Source organism: Oreochromis niloticus, linkage group LG15 (assembly GCF_001858045.2).
Source record: "Oreochromis niloticus isolate F11D_XX linkage group LG15, O_niloticus_UMD_NMBU, whole genome shotgun sequence".
Classification (NCBI taxonomy): Eukaryota; Metazoa; Chordata; class Actinopteri; order Cichliformes; family Cichlidae; genus Oreochromis; species Oreochromis niloticus.
In genome coordinates, this window is record NC_031980.2 from 30,277,150 (window position 1) to 30,300,040 (window position 22,891).

The 22,891-nt window shown below is 40.0% G+C and overlaps 1 protein-coding gene across 1 annotated transcript in view; it reads right to left on the reverse strand.

The window, feature by feature from the left end:
* nt5dc1 (5'-nucleotidase domain containing 1) overlaps positions 1–22,891 on the reverse strand; it is an 81,259-nt gene that overhangs the window by 40,273 nt on the left and 18,095 nt on the right. The gene's annotated exons all lie outside the window — the stretch shown is intronic.

The window sequence follows — 22,891 nt, forward strand, 5'->3', positions numbered from 1 at the left end:
AAAGATGCATTTACCCTTTTTCTCATTATACATAATGAACATCAATCTTTGCATATACACTGTATAAAGCACATGTACTAAATCTCCAAAGGGAAGCTATAATCTACAGGCATCCAGACAAACAGCATTTTCCAGCACCTGTTGGAACCACGTGGAAAAACTGGTCGGGCCATTCTGTCTGTGGACTTTCCATTTTTAGCAGAACGACCACAAATTGCTGCATCATGTCCCTTGCACACTTTTTTTCCCTTTCGGTCAGTGACAGTGGAGCTTCACTATCGAAATAACACTCATGATAACAAAAAGGCAATATACTCTAAAAACAAAGCCGTCAAAAGCAGATGTTCCAAGTCCACAACAAGTTTCACATCAGGTCAAAAAGCCAATCTTTTTTACATTTCTGTCTTTTTTTGACATTGTAAGTCAATTAAACTGTTCATCCTCTCCACATGAAGGTAAATCACTCAAACAAATGACACAAAAGTTGTCCCTTTGAAGTAGCTTTCATGATTGAAATAAATAAGAACAACAGCTCAGTTACATAAAGTGCAACTACACCTTCAAATCTGAGTTTGCAAATTAGGTGCCAAGGTTTAGACCCTCACTGAGAAGAGAACTGTGGAACCCGTTTCCGGTCTAAGGTTTGCCTTTCATCATCGTACTCAGATCTAAAGAAATCTTAGAGACCTTTAGAAAAAGTCCGGACAGGGATTCAATGACAGCAAAAATAGTAATAAATAGACTGGTACTTGTACAGCACTCTCTTACTAAAAGCCTTGTTTACTCATTCACACAAACACTATCATACAAGTGTTTTCACTTTAAACACAATGCATTCACACTCTGTTGGATACATCAGGGCAACTTGGGGTCAGTTACACCAATGCATCTACTGGAACAATAAAAGTTTTGTTAATGGTGGTGGAAAACCTAACATTGTGGTACAAAGGTGTTACATTACGCTGGGATATATTGACTAGTGTAAGACTGCAGAGTTCAATGTAATGTGAAACATACCTCAACAAATATCACCACGCTCACAAGCTGTTTTCATTGTAAAACTCAGCCGAGTTTAGTCAAGTCTAAGTTAGAAAGTGCCTTATTAATATTAATATAAGATAACTTTGTTCTTGAGACAGATTAGGAAGATGTTTTCTAGGAAAAATAAATCAAATAAATTTCATAAACTGGAAGAAATTTAAAAGCTTGCATTAGTAGTATTTTATTTTGTAGTCCTATTAAATCATATAATTAATGTAGGGAATGCACGAGTTGTGGAAATTCCTCCATCCATCCATTGTTCCATCTCCTCTCACTTCCAGTTTTAACAAATACAGGCTTTGAACTGGGTAGTTTGCAGTTAGGTTACATCGAGACTGGCAGTCATATGTTTGAATTTTTCTAATGTGCTGATAAGGCCCTTTGCCATGTACCACGTCATGGTCCATGTTAGCAGTAAACCCCAGAGCCACAGCAGCAGCGGTCAGCACATGTCAAAGATAAGAAAACAGGTGAGTCATTCTTCATCTCTGCTATGCTACACTGGATCCATAAGACCCCCTACCTGCCAAATCCCACATTAACACAGATACATGTGATTAACCAGAACAACTCTGTACTGATTTGTTACCATGTCCTCAAAGACTGAAATTTTTCTTTACCCATCTAATGGCAAAGTACGCCAAACCTACCCCCACCAGTAACTCTAAATGAAAAATGGTTTGTATTTTCCCCAAATGGTCCTTTTTATCTCTAAAAAATATAGGGTTAGAGTTCAGGTAACTTCTTGTGAAAGATGATGAATTACACCTCCAAGGATTTATCTGCCTGCTGTCCCAGTTTGATCTAAGTAGATTAATTAGACTATCATACATTAGAATATAGCTTTCCCAAAGCGGTCTTTTGTTGAGGTGTTGTGCTTTAAAGGGCATTTTATCTTAATGATCAAAGAACATGATAAAGAGAACAGGGAAACCTTTGAGTTGTTCACTAGGCAGGCAGACAGACTCCTGTCCCTTAGCTTTTCTACTTTCTGAAGAAGTGCTACTAAAGTGGAGATAAAAGGCGACACAAAGAACAATGGCAGCTGTGAAAAAAAGGGACGGTGGTTTTTGGACACCCTTATACACATCGCTGTGGGGGACAGTGACGCCAGTTGCGCAGTCACTTTCGCCTCAGAGCAAACGTGAGGGACACTGCAATCTGTCATTACACCAAACCAGAGCTATATTTAGCCAGTGCTATCTTAAGAAAACTGCAGGCATTCATACTTTAAAGGTCTGATCTCAGGAAGATCACATCTTAAATTCCCTATACAGGGTGACACCGTGCACAGTCTCAGTAGGTGCAGCGCAACCAAAATACACAGGGAAGAAAACGCTGATTCAAAAATCCCATTGCCTATTGTAAACAAGAGTTAAATGCACAAGTGAAATTGCCCTTCAAATTAAACATATTTATGTATATTTATCTTAACTACATTTTGCTGACTCTCAGAAGAACACCGACAAAAGAAAAGCACAAAAAGCAAAATGTGTAAAACCCTGAACAAGTCCAGTCTGGTTTGTTATAATCACAGGGAGTTTATGGCACTCACAGTGATGAATTATCCTCCAAGGTGCAATCTCCATAAACAATAGCTACCTGTTTGGCTACCATCTTTATACATGAGTCTTAGAAAACACATGGGAAGCACGCACGATTGCTACTCCTCATCAGTTCACACAGGACAAAAGAATGGCAAAAATACTGCAACAACATCTTTTATATTGCTGACGTAAACAGAAGAAATACGATTTCTATATCCAAGTGGTGGACAGGGACTCTGATAGGGCCCAGGATGCCTGAGTGAAAAGCAAAATGATCACCTTGCAGTAAAGCTCAGTAAGAATGATCACCAAGTTTAATGGAACTATCACTAGATTATGATATTATGACTTAATTATAGCAGTGAAAAAAATAACCCAGACTTTAGAGACAAAGGGTAAAATGAAAATGATGAAGCAGTGATCACTAGGAGAATAAAATGTGTGAAGGTAGGGGGTTCGAATCCACTCAACGGCTACCCTGAGGTACCCCTGAGCAAGGTACCGTCCCTACACACTGCTCCCCGGGCGCTAGATTGTTGGCTGCCCACTGCTTCACTGAGTGAATGGGTTAAATGCAGAGAGGAATTTCCCCACGGGGATCAATAAAGTATAATTTAGTATTATTATTATTATTATTATTAACGTTACTGCAACTGGGATTTTATTATAGCATTTTACAGCCCCCGAGGTGAGGCTGTAAAATTTTGTGAAGGGAGTCCAATACAATCCGATGAGTAAGTGAAGCACACGATTGTTCGATGACAGGAATATTAAGGTGAGGATATTCTTAACTTTTCTGTCAGAAAACATTGCTGTTTTTGTGGCTCTTAGCTGCACTTGGCGAGTAAACTCTCTATGAGAATGGGAAAGTGTCATTTTTAGAACACTTGATCCTAACATTAGCTTAATCTTGTGTTTTCAGTGGCTTCTTCAGTCACATGGACAACTGAAAATGCAACTTCCAGATGAACATAATAAACTTGCTGACGTTCCTTACCTGAATGATTGAGCATGCATCACGACATTAGCTGGGAAGAAGCTGACAAGCTGACAAGAAGAGGGCTTTCAGAGGGGGCAATAAAGAGGAGGTGAGAATGGTTCAGGTGTTACTGAAGGACAAGATCAGAGAGGCTAAAGACAATTACAGGAGGAAGCTGGAGTGGAAACTCCAGCAGAACAGCATGAGAGAGGTGTGGATGAAGACCATCACTGGGTTCAGGCCAACCAACAGCAGGGGAGCTGGGGGCATTGAGGATAGAACTAACGAGTTGAATTTGTTTTTTAACAGATTTGACACTGCAGTAAATGCTCACACCCCTACAACCTCACCTGTTGTCAGCCTGAAATCCAGAGCCACACCACTGTCTCTCTCGCTCTCTCTCTCTCCACATAGCACTGTTGGCTCCGGTGAAAGCCCTGACACCTCTCCCCCAACTATCACTTTCACTCACGACCAGATTCAGAGGCAAATAAGGAGACTCCACTCAGGCAAGTCTGCTGGACCAGACAGGGTGAGTCCCCGTATCCTCAAGGCCTGTGCCCCCCAGCTTTATGGAGTCTTTCATAAACTGTTCATGTTGAGTCTGAGTCTGCAGAGGGTCCCAGTGCTGTGGAAGACATCATGCCTCACCCCTGTACCAAAGACGCCACGTCCCAGTGGTCCCCAGGATTACAGGCCTGTGGCACACCATTATGAAGAACCCGGAAAGACTCATTCTGGACCAGCTCCGACCCATAGTCAGACCACATCAGGATCCCCTTCAATTTGCTTACCAGCCCCACCTCGGAGCCGAGGACGCCATCATCTACCTGCTCAATCGTGACTACACCCATCTGGACCAGCCGGCGAGCACTGTGAGGGTCATGTTTTTTGACTTTTCCAGTGCATTCAACACCATCAGGCCGACCCTCCTGGGTGATAAACCAACAGAGATACAGGTGGATGCTTCTCTGGTGTCCTGGATTGTTGATTACCTGACAGGAAGACCATAATATGTGCGTCTTCAACATTGTGTGTCTGACAAGATAATCAGCAACACAGGGGTACCATAAGGGACCAGGGACCGTCCTCTCCCCCTTCCTCTTCACCCTCTACACCACAGACTTCAAGCACTGCACAGAGACCTCCCATCTTCAGAAGTTTTCTGATGACTCTGCAGTGGTTGGATGCATGATCAAGGGTGATGAGTCAGAGTACCGGGCTGTGGTTGACTCCTTTGTCACGTGGTGCAAGCAGAATCATCTGCAGCTCAATGTGGCAAAGACCATGGAATTGATTGTGGACTTTAGGAAGACCAGGAAAACCTTGACCCCTGTTTCAATCCAGAGGATCAATGTGGAGATTGTGGAGAACTATAAATACCTCGGAGTACACATAGACAATAAACTGGACTGGGTTAAAAACACCACTGCACTTTACAGGAAAGGCCAGAGCCGTCTCTATTTTCTGAGGCAGCTGAGGTCCTTCAACATCTGTTGGACAATGTTCAGGATTTTCTATGAGTCTGTTGTGGCCAGTGCTATCCTCTATGCTGTTGCATGCTGGTGCAGCAGGTTGAGGGTCGCAGATGCCAACAGACTAAATAAACTGATCCGCAAGGCCAGTAATGTTGTGGGGATGGAGCTGGACTCCCTTAGGGTGGTGTCGGAGAGGAGGATGTTATCCAAGATAAAGAAAATGTTGGATAACACCTCCCACCCACTCCATGACATGCTGGCAAACCACAGGAGTACATTCAGTGAGAGACTGAGATTACCAAAAAGCACCACTGAACAACACAGGAAATCATTCCTGCCCGTGGCCATCTCCCTCTACAACTCCTCCATCTAATACACTGTAAACACTGCAATAGTTACACCCTTTTTACACACGCTCTTTTCTACTCCGTAATGTTGCTGGCAATATTCTTGATATTTATTCATAATCACCTCTGTCAATCCTTGAAATTTATTATTGAGTGATTTGTATATATTGTGCTATTTCTTAAATGTGTAAATCTGCAACATATTGTAAAATTGTTAAATAGTCTAGTCTGTTTCTTTTACTGTTACTGTATTGGAGCAACTGTAAAGTATGCTGATTCTGATTCTGATAATATAACTTATAACCAGTTGTTGTTGTTTAGCCAGATAATTGTTATTGTCCTGACAATAAGTAATAGTGACAATACTGAGAATAAATAAGCATGTTTACAAATGTTTTTGTGTGTTCGAGATCTCACTTCAGTCCAGGAGAAGAGGCTTGAGGTGAGTAGTGGACACAAGAGCAGGGAGAGACCAGTTTTGGAGGAGGAGAAAGACATGATGAAAATATACAAATGTTAAATGGTCATATATATGAAAGAGCTATTTGTGATCTTTTAATTTAAAATGTGTACTGTGTATGTGGCGGTAATGTCCTTCTTGGCCACTGTCTTCAAGATGGTGGAGCAACATGACAGCTTCTGGTGCACTCTCCTTATTTTCAAAATAATGATTAAAAGTTTTGGAGAATGCATCAGTTTGGTGGAAGACGTGATTATACACCAACGAATATATTCATGACAGCAATATTCCCTTTTTCCTATTAAACAACTTCAAAAAATTACTTGTCGCACTTTTAAATGAATCACACAAGTGTCATTTACTAAGATTAAAAGCAGGCAATTTACTCCTTTTTTCAGTATTGTTTAAAAGTTCATGATAATCACCGTGGAGAATACTCACAGATGTCAGTCCTGTGGGCCTATAGGTTGTTATTGGTTCTTCACCCTAAATGCTTAGAGCTGAGCCTCACATTTTAGTTATTCAGCACATATTTACACTATTTTTATATACATATACAATGCAATCCAAACTCATATTTATTGCATTGTTCAAAACCTTAACAGCAGCAAGGCGGGCTATTAAAGACATATTGAGCTGACTGCAACTATTGTCTTCTCACAATATGAGAACAGTTAATGAAGTCTTTGGTGGGACCCGCTTTAATCACACTCCAAGCTGCGGCTCAGTTAAGTTTTTACGACTCTCAGAGCAGAAGAAAGAAGAGACTCCTTTTGCTGATGTCAGATGGAACCGATGTTAAAAGTAAGTCAGAGCTCATTCCCTGTATTCCAAAAAAATGCGAATATCGTTCCTTTCAGAGCAGCGACTATACGCTTATTTTAAATTCTAAAGACTGAAATCTACTAATCACACTCTAACATCCAACCACATGAGCAGTTACCATTATTTTATCCTTGTTTAAGATACGGCAGCATCATTCATCCTCCAAGGAAAACCTGATGGAAGCTAAACTAGCAGTTCATTAGGAGGCTGCTGTTTATTTGACGCAGCGCAGAACATGCCTCATCTGTTATGTTGCACGCAAAACACATATTTAGCTTATCTGTGAGCAAACATGGGGCTGATCAAAGAAAGGCGCCACCACAACATCATTTGGCAAGTCAGACATAACACTGTGCATCCCCACCCTGATGTGGGGAAGGTCACGCAGTGGAACATGCGTATATATTTGTTTAAAAGACAATGACAAAGGGACTCCAGTGCCAAACAGATCATTTTATACATGAAAATAGCCAAACACTAACAGACGAGACCCAGGACTTAGAAGTCAGCTGTGGATTTTGTGGTGTTTATCTAGCTCTGTCACTGGAGACACAGACGGGAGGGGTGAATGTAAATGTTGTGTTTCCTGAATACACATATGGGAGCAGCAAACTGTAAACACACATACATGTAACTCCATTATGTCTTCCCATACAACAAACAATAAACAACAGATCATGTGCAGTGCTGGATCTGATGATGCTTAAAAAGTAACTGGACAAGTTAAATAACTGAATATAAAATGTTCATTTCTAGTACTTGGTTGAAAACCCTTTGCTGCCAATGACAGCCTGAAGTCTTGAACTCACGGACATCACCAGATCCTGCGTTTCCTCCTTTTTAATGCTCTGCCAGACCTTTACTGCAGCGGCTTTCAGTTGCCATTTGTTTGTGGGCCTTTGAGTTCGAAGTTTAGTGAACAAGTGAAATCCATGCTTGGTTGGGTTACGATCAGCTGATTGACTTGGTCATTCAAGAATATTCCACTTTTTTCCTTTAATAAACTCCTAGGTTGCTTTGGCTGTATGCTTTTGGTTATTGTCCATCTGCATTATGAAATGCTGCCCAATCAATTTGACTGCATTTAGCTGTATTTGACAAGACAGTATGTCTCTGAACACTAGTGCTATAAACACTAGTGTCCTAGTCATTCATGTCCAAGCCATCACAGTGCCTCTGCTGTGTTTTACAGATGATGTGGTATGCTTTAGATCGTGAGCTGTTCCACGCCTTCTCCATATTGTTTTCTTGCCATCATTCTGGTATTGATCTGTTTTTATTGATCGGTTTGATATGTCCAAATCCTGTTTTTCCTAAACTGTGCTGGCTTTCTTAGATGTTTCCTTTTTTGGGGGGGGTTCAATCTAGCCTTTCTATTGTCAAGTCTAATGTGGCTTGCACGTTGCAGTGAACCGTCTGTATTTACTTTCATGCAGTTCCCTTTATGGTACACTTGGATATCAATATGCCTACCTCCTGGAGAGTGTTGTTCACTTGGTTGGCTGCTGTTATGGGGTTTCGCTTCAACATGGAAATGATTCTGCGATCATCCACAAGTGTTGTCTTCCATGAACTTAAGTTCACCAGTGCTTTCTTTCTTTCTCAGAGAATGTAACAAACTGTAGACTTTGCCACTCCTAACATTGAAGCAATTTCTGAGATTTTTTCTCGTTTTCACAGCTTACAGATGCCTTTTTCACCTGCATGGAGAGCTCCTTTGACTGGATGTGGTCTGTTTACAGCAAAATCTTCAAAATGCAAGCACCACACCTCACATCAACTCCAGCCCTTGCTTAACTGATAATGGCATGACAAAGGAATTGCCCACACCTGCCCATGAAATGCCTTTAAATCGTGTGTCCAATTACTTTTGGTCAAGTTAAGGACAATGTTAAGAAAGCCTAAATCCTTCATCCAATTTCAGTGATGTAAGCTGAGAGTCCACACATGTCCATCTCCATTACATAAATGCACAGTGTCAGTGTCCAAATATATATGGGCCTAACTGTATGTACTGCTTGTGTTTTTCCATCACTGGAGAGAGACAGCAAAGTAGTGTAAAACCTAATCTTGCTGAACTCCATTACAGAAAATGGCAGAAAATAAATCAGGCACAGAGTCCCTAAAGTGACTAAGGGAACAAAAACACAGTGATCATGGTAAGGTATATAATTAAAGTACAACACATCGCACACTCTTTCTGTCTTGTGTTGCTGTGGTACTCTTAGTAGTCAAAATCTGAAACTGAATCAAAAAACTTCAATGTGCACTTTGCAGCATTTATGAAATACTTTAATAAAAATGATTTAATTCCCAATATATTAATGTCCTGGAGTATCAAACTGACAAAATAATTCTCATCTTTCAAGAACCATTTGAATTCCCTCTTTCATCCAAAATGGAGTTACAGTAATGGGAAACAAACATGGTAAAATCTAGGTGGAGCTGATTTTTCTGTCTGTGTTCACAGTACCTTGTGAATGCTTTACTCTATTGCGATACACTGAATATCCCCATAAAGCACATTTCTCTGCTTTCCAAATCTGTTTGAAATCTGTTTCTTGCACCAACTGTAATGGAGTTAGGATCTTTTTTTTTGTATATCCCATCCGGCACTGTAGCAATCAGAGTTATTGTCTGAAGGCCAAGAAAATGCCCAACAGATTTATTTTCCTAAGAAGACCATTACGGCTTTTGTAATACTGGTCCACTTGATTGTCATATTTTACTTGACATTTATTATTATTATTATCATTATTATTATTATTATTAATATTATTATTAGTAGTAGTAGTAGTATTAGTAGTAATAGTAGTAGCAGTATTTCTTTTATTATTATTTTATTCATTTACTTATTTTTTCATTTTGAGTTATTATAATCAGAACAAACATGATCGGGGGATAGGATAGAGAAAGAAAGAGAGGTTGGGAACAGGGTTAACAGAAGGAGAGGGGAAGAAAAATAGAGGAGAAGAGGGATAGAGAGAGAAAAGACACTGAAAAGCTGCTTGATCACCTGCTGAGAGAAAAAACCCCCACCTACCTACCACCTACCTAGAAAAGAGCTGAGGAGTACCCTGGAAGGGGGTCACCTAGCAGCCACAGTGCAGAGACAGTGACAAGCCCACAGGCTCTGCTGACAGCCGGCCACGCCTGGGCAGACCGAGCCCTGGGCCCAGAGACCCGGGATCAAGTTTCTTCCTGTTAAAGGGAGTTTTTCCTTCCCACTGTCGCCAAGTGCTTGCTCAAAGGGGGTTGATCTCATCATTGGTGATCTTCTCTCTATTTTGCAGGTTTTTTACCTTGCGGTGACTGTTGTTGTGATTTGGTGCTATATAAATGAAATTGAACTGAACAGAACTGAATTGAAATCGAGAGTGGATAAGGTCAGCTAATTCACCCAGACTATTCTAAAGCAGCTTTAGAATGGTTACACAGTGAACCTTTACGATAACTGACATTAAGCATTAGCGCTAAAGTCATTTTTTTTTTACTCACTATTACAAATATGTTTGCAACAGTAAGCAGATGAGAATGGGTAAGTATGCATGGTTTCAGGTTCCTTCCTTCCTTCTTCTCGTTCCAACTTCTTCAAGGTTTGGTGTTGGCACAATAAAGACACAAACAAAGATGTCATATTCAATCCACTTGCTACTTTGCAAACTAATTTAGCCTTGTGGTATGGATGACTTCATCATCCAACTTAAATCTTTATAAAGCTGTAAAAACATGGATACAGTTGCTGTGTCAACATACAAGTGGTACATGTACGCACTCACTTCATGACAGCACTGAGCGATGGATGCATAGAAAAACACAGTGACAAGCTAGATCACCATGGAAGCTCCAAAGTAATATAGTTACTGATTACAATAAAAGTCTATCAGGATTATATAAGAGTGCAGACAGCTGAATGGTGATTTGTCTCCAGAAAAAGCTTAAGTCTAAAAGACCAGGGTTTAGGAAAATGTTGCAAAAGTGTAATAGGATTCTGCTTTGAAGGATTACAATCACACCATAAACCATGGGATTTTGGTTAGGAGCCTTCAGATGCAGAAAGCAGCCACGCTATCAGACATAGGATGTTCCAAACAATTCTTCTGAGCTAAACAAATTCAGCAGTGAATTTAGCAGTAGACGTTGAGGTGAATGAGTGGTCGGAGATGTGGTGGATTTGATGAGAGCATTTTGGTATTTTTGCAGCTTAATACTATGTTTGAAATGAAACTGCAGACTTTAAAGCAATCTTATTTTGGATTTGCTGGATTACCATAAAAACCAGAGCACATGCCGCTTTACCAAGGCTGTCCCCCGTTTTACTGAGAAAATTAGGCATTACTTTATTTCACTTGCTCCGCCTCTCCTGGGTGATACTTGCAGACTTCAAACTAGCAGCTGAACTACACATGTGTATATTGCTAATAAAATTTGAGCAAAACCAAAGCAGCGGTTTCAAAATATTGTGAATGAAAACTAGGCGTATTTACTACTTCTCCCTATCGCTCACAGCTGCAGTTAGCCTCTTCCTTCTGCTGTGAATTACATTAAATGTGTTTTGTCCACATACTCAAAACCAATGGCCTGAGAGTTGTAAGAAGGTCCCAGTAATTATAGGGTCAAGGACGGCTGGACAAGTTCACCTAACCAGTGGTCATTACAGTCCAAAGCCCCCTGTTTGATGCTTGGGAGCGCAGCAAACCATTCATGACTGACCAGCTATTATAAACCTATAATAGAAAGAAGCCAAATAATCCATCAAATCATCCGAACCAAGTTTCAAAGAATCTCATGCTGGGAAAAGGTGTGACAGTACACAAAGTTTCTGGTTTAGCAAAAGAAGCTAAAAGCAAAACTGAAAACCTCTTTTGTTTTGCTATTTTTTAGAAAATGAATATATTCTTAAGTAGCTACAGTAACAGGTTATAAGTCTTCTTGTATCAGTTTGTGTATTCAGTTCAGTATCAGGCACTTAAATCCTTAATGCTGTGAATAAGAAAAGTGCCTGAGCTGGTTAAACAACATTTATCTAGACACAGACTCATGTGCTCGTAAGGTCGCCTCCTGGGTCAGACACCATAATCTACTTGCAAGTTTTGGCCACACTAATACGTTTTCGTTTGAAAACACATCTTTTTCTCTCTGTTTTGGCCTTCCATCCACACTGAGACGGCGTTTTTGGTCAAGGAAAACAGAGCTTTTTGAAAACGCTCTCCAAAGCGGATACATTTGAAAACGCCGTTTTCGCGTGTGGACCGTGAACGCGGAGCCTTTTCGAAAACAATAGCGTATTTTAGTCATGTGTTGCAGTCATGTGACCAATTAAACTAAGATTAGGGAGGGCATTATACAGCAATTGTTTTGTTTGCTCTCAATTTTGACGGCCCAATTAAAGATTAATATCAGTTCTCACTCACTTTTGCACCTTTGTACTTTTGTGTTAATCGCAGCAACAACTCCACCTCATTGTTAGTCCATTTAAAAATCTCAGTGCTTTTCCTCGACATTTTGCAGTGAAAGAGCCAGAAAGTAAAAAAAAGGCAGACAGAAATAACTCAGGTCGAATGTCTTACGTTTTACCCATGCGCAATACAGGAACGCAGCGTTTTCAATCGTTTCAGTGTGGATGAACAACTTTTTGGAAACGCTTGAAAACGATAGTGTGGACGCGGAGCGTATCCAGATTAGTGCAGACGTAGCCTTTGTCTTAGCACCGCTGGCTAAAAAATGCCTTCCTTTAGACCTGATCTCCCCATTCTTGCCCGTTTAAGATTTGTTCTGTTCCTACATCTATCCACAAAAGTGTTTGACCTTGACCTATTCACAGCACTCTGTAAATCACACCATTCAGTGTTGGTGTCAACACACCCACGGTTACAAAGCTGTAAATGCAGTCGCTTTGGGGAACACAAAGCCCCCGTTTTGGTAAAAGCAGCAATCTTCAGACTGTGTTTACACGTCTCAGCACAGTTTAAAGAGTGCAGTCCAAGAGCTTTGTTTCATTCCTCCACAGCCTTGCTGTGTTCTTTCTTAAGCACCCCTGTAAACAACACATACTTTGATGTTTTTCTCATTTTGTGAATGGTTTAGCTGACTGCAGCCAAAAGCTACAGAGGAAACATGGACCTATTAGAGACAAGTGCTGATAAAAAAGATCAAATCTGCAAATCTGACACTGTACACTGTTGCCTTTTCTGTGATGATGGACCATAAATAAAAGAAAACCCCTACTCAGCTAATTTTACATTCTGTATATTTTCTCTGGGGCTACAAGTTAAAACTTATTTAAGCTACTTTAATGGATATAATGGCTTTTACGTTTTCAAATTTATGCCCAGTTCCACTATCTGTGGTGAAAATCAAACCAAAGATATTTACTGTTCGTGAGATAAATGCTATTCGTGACTCGCTCCTTATTCATTTCTGCTGAGGGACGCTGGGTTTCTTTGGATTGGAGGAGGAAAAAAGCTTCTAAACTTCCTTACACATTCTTCCCACCAGCTAAGAATGGTTCTCCCAGCCCAACACCTAAAATAAAACCTAAACCGACAAAAACAACAACAGACCTGAGCGGAGCGGAGAGCAGCCCAGCGAGGGAAATCCACACAGATTCCAGTATATTTAGGACACGGGCCACCAGCACTGATAAGCATGGGTAATGGTTTAAAATACCATAAAGACATCATAAAGCACATACTTTATGGCAAGAACCGAGCTCACTGGTTATATTTAAATAAGCACAGAGCAGGTGAAGGGTTTGTATTTTTATATTTACAGAACATTCTATTTTGCTTGGCTTTTATTAAAAAATAATTCATGGTTTCTGTTTGATTTACACGCAACATGCCTGCCAGTACTTTTCTATTAAATGCTGAGGACTGTGCATTTCTTTTTCAATCAGACTGACTAAATAACTGTTTAAAACACAGGCCCTATTATGGCTAATAGCTAAGGACTTGCTTGCATGGATACAGGCACTGCGGCACAGAAAAACTCTTTCAAAGTTTGACGTAATTTCCCCTGAAGCAGCTGCCAGGTAACTGCTCCCAAACCTAAAACCCTGCTGAACTAGGCCTATGTGGTCTAGATTTGCACATCAAGGCGTGGATGTCAACCTAATCGTGACCATGTCACTGGTGACTGGTGTATGTATGACTGTCTGTCTTCTGATCATAAAGCTCTCTCAGTGCCATAAACATTTTTGAGCTCTGAGTGCCATTTAATTCCAGAAAAAGGTTGTAAAGAATGTCACCTCAGATGTAATCAACAAGAAGAGCGTGTTATGAAGGAGTTTGCCAGTAAACAACAAAACTTTCAAATGACTCCACCTTTCAACAAGACACTGAATCCAATATTTTTTCTCTTCCACAGTGACTCATAATCAGTGAAATACAGCGTTTGTCTCGGATGTTTGCAGGAGCAGACAGTTGCTATTGCTCTGTCCATTTTTGTGCTTGCACTTTGTAATTGTGTGTTTGGTAAACACTAGCACTTCTTCCAGAAAAAGAAAAAAAACATGCATAATAGTGAAGGAGCTGTTTAAGACACTGGGTTTGGCCTCTAACACCTTTTCTCACCGCTGTCACCATCTCCACAGTGAGTTAGCAGCAGGACCAAGTCTGCAGTGCTTCCCAGAGACACTGGACAACCAGTACAATGACCGTAAACAGGAACGAGCTGTGCTATCTACCTCTTATGCACCAGGCAAAAAGAGTGAGAGAGTCCCAGTAGCATAGCTTTCTGTTTAGAAGAAACCACTATGTGTTAATAGACCTCTCTACATTGAATCATACTTGTTTTTATTCTCTGGCTCTCTTCCACAGCATGCCTTCCTTTTCTCACTCCAACCAGTCATGGCAGATGGCCGCCCCTCCCTGAGCCTTGTTCTGTCAGAGGTTTCTTCCTGTTAAAAGGGAGTTTTTCCTTCCAACTGTTGCCAAAGTGCTTGCCAAAGGGGTCATATGATTGTTGGTTGTTTCTCTGTATGTATTATTATAGGGTCTACCTTACAATATAAAGTGCCTTGAGGCAACTGTTGTTGTGATTTGGCGCTATATAAATAAAACTGAATTGAATTGAATTGAGAAGAAGAAGGTAAACGTTTTATGGAAGGAGCTCTGAAATGACCTGCTGTAGAACTTATTTAACTCAATAATAATAACTATTAATTCTTATTAAATTAGCAAGGGTTGGTTAGTTTCTTACACATTGCCTTTGCTCTTGGCTTCTGTTAAATAAAGAGTGACACTGTGTATAGTCATGTTGCATAGTTCATCTGAGGTTGTGTTTGCCTAAAAGATTTTAAAAGATGTTCTGATGCATGAAACCTTAGAATTCAGACAATTTCAGAGTGTGAAATTGATGTACACATTAAAGCTACTTTTGGCTGCTACTTTTCCACAACGGGTCACCACAGCAGGAAGCTCCTCATGTCTGATCTCATATATTATTCTTTCACCTTCAAACTGAGCAATGACAATAAGCTTTATGATTTAGATGATTTAGTTTGGTCCTGTTACACAGGGTGTCACAGCCTGCAAAATACAATACACTGAGTTCAAAGATGGGTGTGGTCTGATCCACACCAGTGTGTATTACACTGTACATTCATAGTTTAGTTTATTCATAAAACTCATGTAATCACATTCAGTACACTGGATTTTTTTGGGGTGAACTACTGCTTTTGTTGATTTTGGTTTCCAACCTACACAAGACAAAACGTAATATAATGTATCAAATACCAAGACGTGCAACTGAGTAAAGTATTAAGGATCTTCTTCAGTTGCAGGGATAGGCAGATTGCAACAGCAGCATGAAAGCCTGCTTATTATGAGCTGGAGTTAGAGGTAAGGCTTTGGTACAAATAAAAAGGGCTGGTCATTAAAGCACTCACTCAGCCTTGATTAAGATAATTAGCTTTAAAGTAACCCATTACTTGCTCCTGAAATAAATCCTAAAATGAGAGCAAAATCTGATTTGGTAACCATGGACTTCTGTGTTTCTGACTTTAATTTTTCTTTCTCATGAGACCAACCTTTCCATAATTTCATAATGACCCAGGCAAGATTTTGTCAGGGTGAAAAAAAAAAAGGCAAAGAAAATCCAGAAGGATGCAGTGAGGGCTTTAGTTGCTATTCTGAATTACAGTTAGCCTCAGGTTGGTCAATCCTGCAACCATGATTTTTGTCTTTGGATCCCTGTAATTGCAGCCAAGAGCCAGCCAGGAGGTCCAGCTTTAGTCTTTCCAATCATAAAGCTCTAAGTGCCTCTTAGTGGCCTATTTGGTTTATTAAAACGTTAAATCTGAGCCACCGTCACTTCCCATCTCAAACACTCTATCTTTAGCTCTTGCTTTCCACTCTTCCTTGTTTCCTTAGGCACATCAACCTGCAATTATTTTCGACTTTCTGTCAGGCTGCAGGGCTCGGGACCAAACGGAGACAAGACAGTGCAGAAACTGAAAAAAACAAAAACAAACAATGTGTAAAGGAAAAGATAGGAAGATGAGAAAATCTGCATTATATATCACAAATGACAAGAGAATGACTTGGGTCTTAGATGAGGAGGCTACGAAAACGCTGATATAAATATCAGTGACATTTCTTTTTATGTGTTCTCATGTGGCTGGGGTGCACCCAGTCGGTAGCTGTGTATTATTTTGTGGTATTTGCTGAGAGTGGTCTGAAAGGGAATAAATTAGGAAGAGACTGCTGGGGTGAGTCTAATTTTAAAATGATCTAAAGATAACTTCTTGACACCAGACACCAGAGGACACTTTCAGAGGTCTTACAGAGTCCATGCTAGTATTTGGCTACAAATGGTGCCCAAACATTGGTTTGGGGTCAACAGATTAACAAAGAGCTAGCCTGACTAACTTACTAACATCACATGGGTGTGGAAGGCAGCCAAGAAAAAAGTCCACTGCATAAATTTAAACCAGGTTTGGGGTCATCTCTAAAAATCCCTGCGTATGTGCACAGAGGATCTGGGAGCTTTCTGTATCCTGGTTGTAGTCCTCTTGCAGTTTTGCAGAGTTTTACTAAGAGCAAAAGATTAAAGACATTTGTAATTGAATGCAATCTTGAAACTGTCACTTCATATGATTTAAGTGATGGTTTTTGATAGCCTTATGATTTCATTGATAAAAATTTCTGGCACAGAAAGTCTTCAGAATCAGAATACTTTAATAATCCCTGAGGAAATTATGTAAGTCTTGTAAGTGTTGTCTTGTTGCCCCCAGAAGACGGATGAAATATTTGAAGGAAGCTCTGGAAAAACCTCAGTAACTGCTTTGTTTTCTTTTTTGACTTCTTCTGACTGCAGCAGGTCAAGGCTGGCTGTGTGATGATGTCACAGTTTGCATGCACCAATAACAACAGCATCCAGTCAGGAGGTGATAAGTTCCCAGATTGGAGGGGATTTAAAAAAATATTAAACATTAATATTAGAATGTTTTAACACCTGAGAAAATACTAACTTTAATTTTTACACTTTAAAATAAAAAGTTAAGTATAGATCTCAGTCACATTTTAAAAGTCAGTTGGATTTTTTGTTAAAGGGTTTATGGGTCTTTAAAAAAAATGGCCATTACCTATAGAATAGCCAAACAAAATCACATACTGGGATCGGCACAGCCTGACTCAGACGGATGGCAACATGTTGACAGACTGTCTGTGTTTACAAATTAGACAGCAATTAACTGAAAACCTTCTCCAGTCTGTCTGAGAGTGATTGCAGTCTTTCTGAGTTGGATTGCTGATGGTTGTAAATATGGGCTCAAAATATGGTCATAAATATTTTGTACTTGTAAATCAGTTTTGTACTTGTAAATCAGGATTTGTATGTGTAAAAAGAATTTGTGTGTGCGTAAAAAAGATTTGTGTGTGGACTTATCCAAAAAAAACCCTGCAAGTTACAAGTACGAATTTTGACCCCCCCATTTTTCTTCCTTTCATCTGATTGGTCAATGTCATGTCAATCACAAATGTAACAATCCAATCAGAGAACAGATGGGTTTGGCTGACAGAGGGGCACTTTTTTTGAACTGCAGGTCTTTGAAGGGAATAAATGCCCTTTTACATGCCAACCCAGCGTTTTCCTTCATCACCACGAAGGAAAACAGTCTGTGGTCGTCCGAGTTTGGTGATTTTTGTGTCACAGGTCTACGTGTTTAATACAGGGACTTCCACAGCCTTTTCAACAGCGCTGCGGACCGCGGGGGGTGGGCAGTGTTTTGGAAATGACAGTCTTCATTACAAAGCTTTCTTTGTTATGAATTAGCATACATCTTTTTATTGAACATTTGAAGAACTAGCAAAAAAAACCAAAAACTCTTGTAGAGGACATAAAGTCAGAGATAGAAACGACAAGGAGCAGGTGCATCTAGTACAGGTAGAGCTGCTGCAAAAAACCACAGAGCTCAGCAGCCAGCGCAACAAATTCTGGATCCTTTGCTTTTAGTTGGCATTAGCAGCACATCCTGCGTCCAATGTGAAAGGACTTTTATGCGCACTGTGACTCACAGCAATGGTCCCGGGTCAGCCCTGACTTTGTGTTAAACTAATCCTAAATTAATAATGGTATTTCTAACCACTGACATACCACAACTTTATCCTTTCAACAGCTGCTGAAAGTTAGGGGACCTAGCTGCTATCAGATATTTATATAGAGATCCTCCAGCTTCAAACTGTATTACCCTTCAAGGACCTGCAGTTCAAAAAAGCGCCTCTCCTACAGCCAAACACATCTGTTCTCTGATTGGATTGTTTCATTTGTGATTGACATGACATTGACCAATCAGATGAAAGGAAGAAAAATAGGGTCAAAATTCGTACTTGTAACTTGCAGGGTTTTTTTTGGACAAGTCCACACACAAATCTTTTTTACGCACACACAAATCTTTTTTACACATACACAAATTCTTTTTACACACACACAAATTCTTTTTACACATACAAATCCTGATTTACAAGTACAAAATATTTATGACCACATTTTGAGCCCATATGTAAACAGGATGCCCTCCAGCAGGTGACCTGTGTAATCACCTGGTGAAATGAAGCGGTCGCCCAGAGGTTGATAGTGCCTCATGTTTCATTTCTGGGTAATCAACCATAAATAACTGCAACCAGATTTTTCCCAATCACAAAGAGGTTGCCGTCCTATTTTCACTCTAGTGTGACTGAGCCATTATGGCATTAAGGGTATTTTAAATTACCCGGATGCAGGTTCATTCAAATATTTTTTGAATGGGATTCAAAATATTTTTAATATGACTCACACTGATATATCAGATTTTGTTGGCACCAAAATTCATAAATTTTGGTTGTTTTTGTATTTAACTTTGTATCCCATGTACATTTACTTATTTCATATAGTTCTGCTGAGTGCATTTATGTGGGATTTAAAAAAAGACAACATAAACTGTAAAAAGGACAACAAATGGTGTGAACGTTCCTCAGCCAGCTGAGGTGCAGGGTACATTTCTTCAGAATCACAGAAAACACAAATGTGACTTAATCATAAACATGTTTCAAGTTAATGTGGAAAACAGAAGCTGAGTATAGTGGGGGACAAACTCTGTTAGAGTTAATTAAAGCCACTGAAGAAGAATTAAGTCACGTCTGGAGTGAAGCAGCAGCGTGTTAATGTTTGGAGGGGCAAAACAATCGTTACAGCAGACCCTTCTCACAAGTGCAACCCAGCCTGCCATCACAAGGTGTCTGAAAACACTGAAGACGAATTCTTATCGGGCTGTATCAGTAGCGCTCTCCATACAGCTCATCTCCCCTCCTAATTACATGTTTTTGCTTTATGACTGCCTTTTGCCATACACAGCACAAACTCGCCCAAAAACAGGCTGTGAATCTAAGTAGCCGTTTACAATAAACCTCACAGCGGCCAGATTTAGATAGGGAGGCATTAATTCTGACACACCAAAATGGAAAAAAGTAATCCAATTGAAATAAAAAAGGAGCCATGCCTCACTGCGGTCACTGCCACTTTCATGGTGAGGTGCTATGGCGTATCTGCAGCTTAGAAACTTGTTAAATGTCGACTCCACCTCCCACGCTACTCTGTCATTTCATTCAAAGAGTTTACCGAAGATGCCCATGGCTCGCTGAATGTTCATCTGTGGCTGGCAGCGTAAATTATATGGTGAAAGCGGAGGAAAGGCTTTTCTAAAACCAGAGATATATTACACAGTCCCAGGCCATTCACGTTTCTTATGTACAACAGATTTAAGCTGATGAATATCAGGAAGTTAACGCGGTTTAAGCTGCAGAAAGCATTATTTTGATAAGTCATGAGTCAGAGTTGTACTGGTTGTCAACCTCAACCATGTCAGACTATCATCAGGATTACTTCACAACCACTTTTAGATACAATTCATGACATTTATTGATAATACAATTATTTCTTATCTAATTTGATTTTGTTAATTTCATTGATTTCTTTTTTTTTTTTTTTACTTATTGAATTTTGCATTTATTCTACTTGACATTTGTAAAGAAATGTCATATGAGGCAGACAGAGAAACAGAAAAAACATTTTTTTTAAATAAACTACTCATTGAATGTATAAATATTACCTGGACTGTGAGTGGAGCCTAATGACACTCAATCTTACCAGTAAGGGTGGAGCCAGAGGTAACCATGGCCACGGCCTTGACCTTTGGTTAAGCCACAAAACCAGTGGTGACGCCCATTAGAGCATCTACTACAGTTAAAGATGGAATTAGTCCTGCAAGGATGCCCTAATAGTTCTCTGTGAACATCAGGTAGTATTTTTGCTTTAAATGCCCGTCCCCAATCTCAGCATGGCAACTCCTTTATAAATTACCACTGCTTGCTTGGCTTCAAGCTATGAACTTGTAGCCAAACCAAAGCTTGTTCTAGCCAACTGATGTCATATGAGAACCTACTGGCCACAGCTACAAGTGTGATAAAAGATAGATGGTTCACTCAATCATCTAACAAGTATTGTTTGAAAGTTCTGTACTTTTTCAAACAAATTCCAGGAGCACAGTCGCAGATGATTCTTCATAGTTAAGTAAGAAAAGAACACGAAAAAGAGGGATAAATGTGACTGACAGTAAATGATCTGCATGGCAGTGACGATCATGGGACAATTACGAAAAACAAGCAGTCCACATGCATGGGTCACGAATGGAAACGCCTGTAAGACTGTAACATTAAAGTATTATAGTGATGGTCTTTAGTACATTCAATTGGACAGGAGTAAGAAAATGATAACTCCTTACACCTTGGAGGTTCGTCCAATGGATGCAGCATCAATTCGGTTTGGTTTGACTTTTTATAAAGAATGTTACACATTCCTCCTTCCTTAAGAATTTAACACCAAATGCTCCATTTCACTACACTTTTACTTGCCTAGTCACACCAAAGTACAGATTAGAAAAAAATAGAAGTTAGTTGGAAAAAAAACAGAAGTTAGTTAGAAAAAAAACAGTGTTTGCTAAACTCTTGGTCATCTTTAAGTTAAATTGCCATCCTACAACAACCATGTTACTGGAGCAGGAATTTGTCAGTTTCTTGACCCAATCATTGGCAAGCTGACAGACAGCATACTGACTCTGACTTCTGGGCATTATATCACCATTTAGATCAGGGGTCCCCAACTCCAGGCCTTGAGGGTCGGTGTCCTGCAGGTTTTAGATATCACCCTGGGTCTACACACCTGAAACAAATGATTAGTTCATTACCAGGCCTCTGGAGAACTGCAAGACATGTTGAGGAGGTAATTTAGCCATTTGAATCAGCTGTGTTGGACCACGGACACATCTAAAAACTGCAGGACACCAGACCTCGAGTCCTGGAGTTGGGGACCCCTGATTTAGATGCACGAAACTTGCTTTGATGACTGCAAGTGAACACCAATCTGGTCCCCATTGTTGAAGGAACCAAAAGCATTGAAATCACAAGTTCACTGCACATGGTTGCAATAATTTTGTCAGCACCACAACCTCCAGTCACTGTTTTGCCTACTATGACTGTAGCATAAGCATTGTGGAAGTGAGGAGACCAATTGCTACAGTCTTGAATGGCACATGTTTTGTTATTCAAGCTTCCATTTCATAACGCTTTCAGAGGGTAGCAGGTCTAGACTGCAGGCAGGGGAGTTTGGCATTGTCCTGCAATTTTAAGTTAGTGCTGATAATAAGCGGGTTTGATTATTAGCACAAAGGACAGTTTTCTACTTCATGTCAGTCCATCTTAAATAAACTTGGCTCTAATTCATTGTTCAGTGGTTTCTGAAGTGGTCCTGTGCCCGTGTTGTGATTTCCAGAATGATGTAGTGCTGTCTAAAGACCGAAAGATCACAACTCCCTAAAGCCGAACTCTAACCCTAACTGAAGCAATGTCTAAACATCCCCCACTTTAAAAAGCGCAACAAAAATATGGTTTTCAAGGTACAGTACAGGGAGGAAGAAGGGCCTTGACCACATTTTCTTCAAACATGTTGACAATAAAGACTTATATAATCATCACCATCATTCAGTATTGGTTTTCAGCCTTATCTGTTGCATAAAGGGATTGTTTTCTATTATGTATTATAGATGCTGAAATCCCAGAATTTTCTTAAAATCTACTTCTCTATGAAACTATTTGTCCAAACAGTGTTTCGCTCTCATCTTTACTTCTGAGGGATTCAGTTTCTCTGGGATGCTCTTTTTTTTGTAACTTAATTACTGTTTATTTTTTGGTTGTTGCATCAGATAACTGTCCTAGCCTATTATTGCTGCCCCTGTCACAACTTTTTTAAAAATGTGTTGCAGACAGCAAAGTGATCATTTATTTTGAAAGAAGCTTTTGATATGTTTTTACTATTTTTGTCTAATCATCTTAAATGATTAGTAAATGACTGTTGTTAAACGTTAAAACTAAAGCAGAATGCAATTTTCAGATATGTAGCTTTAGATCATTCTCCAATTACACAATTTAGGTTTTTTTCTCTGTACCACAGACCTCCATTAAAAAAACAGACAAACCCACACTAACAGTAACTTCAGTCCAGCTATCCTCCTAGGAGCTGCACTGGTAGCAGTGCCCAGCTCCCTGAGCCTGAAGCGCAGACCGGAGGCTTCTCACAGGACGAAGCAGGTGAGCGTCTTAGAAAAAAAACCTCACTTCTGCCTCCTGGTGTTTCAAAGCTGCACTGTGGATCTCTGCCTCAAAAACCACAGGCTGGTTTGC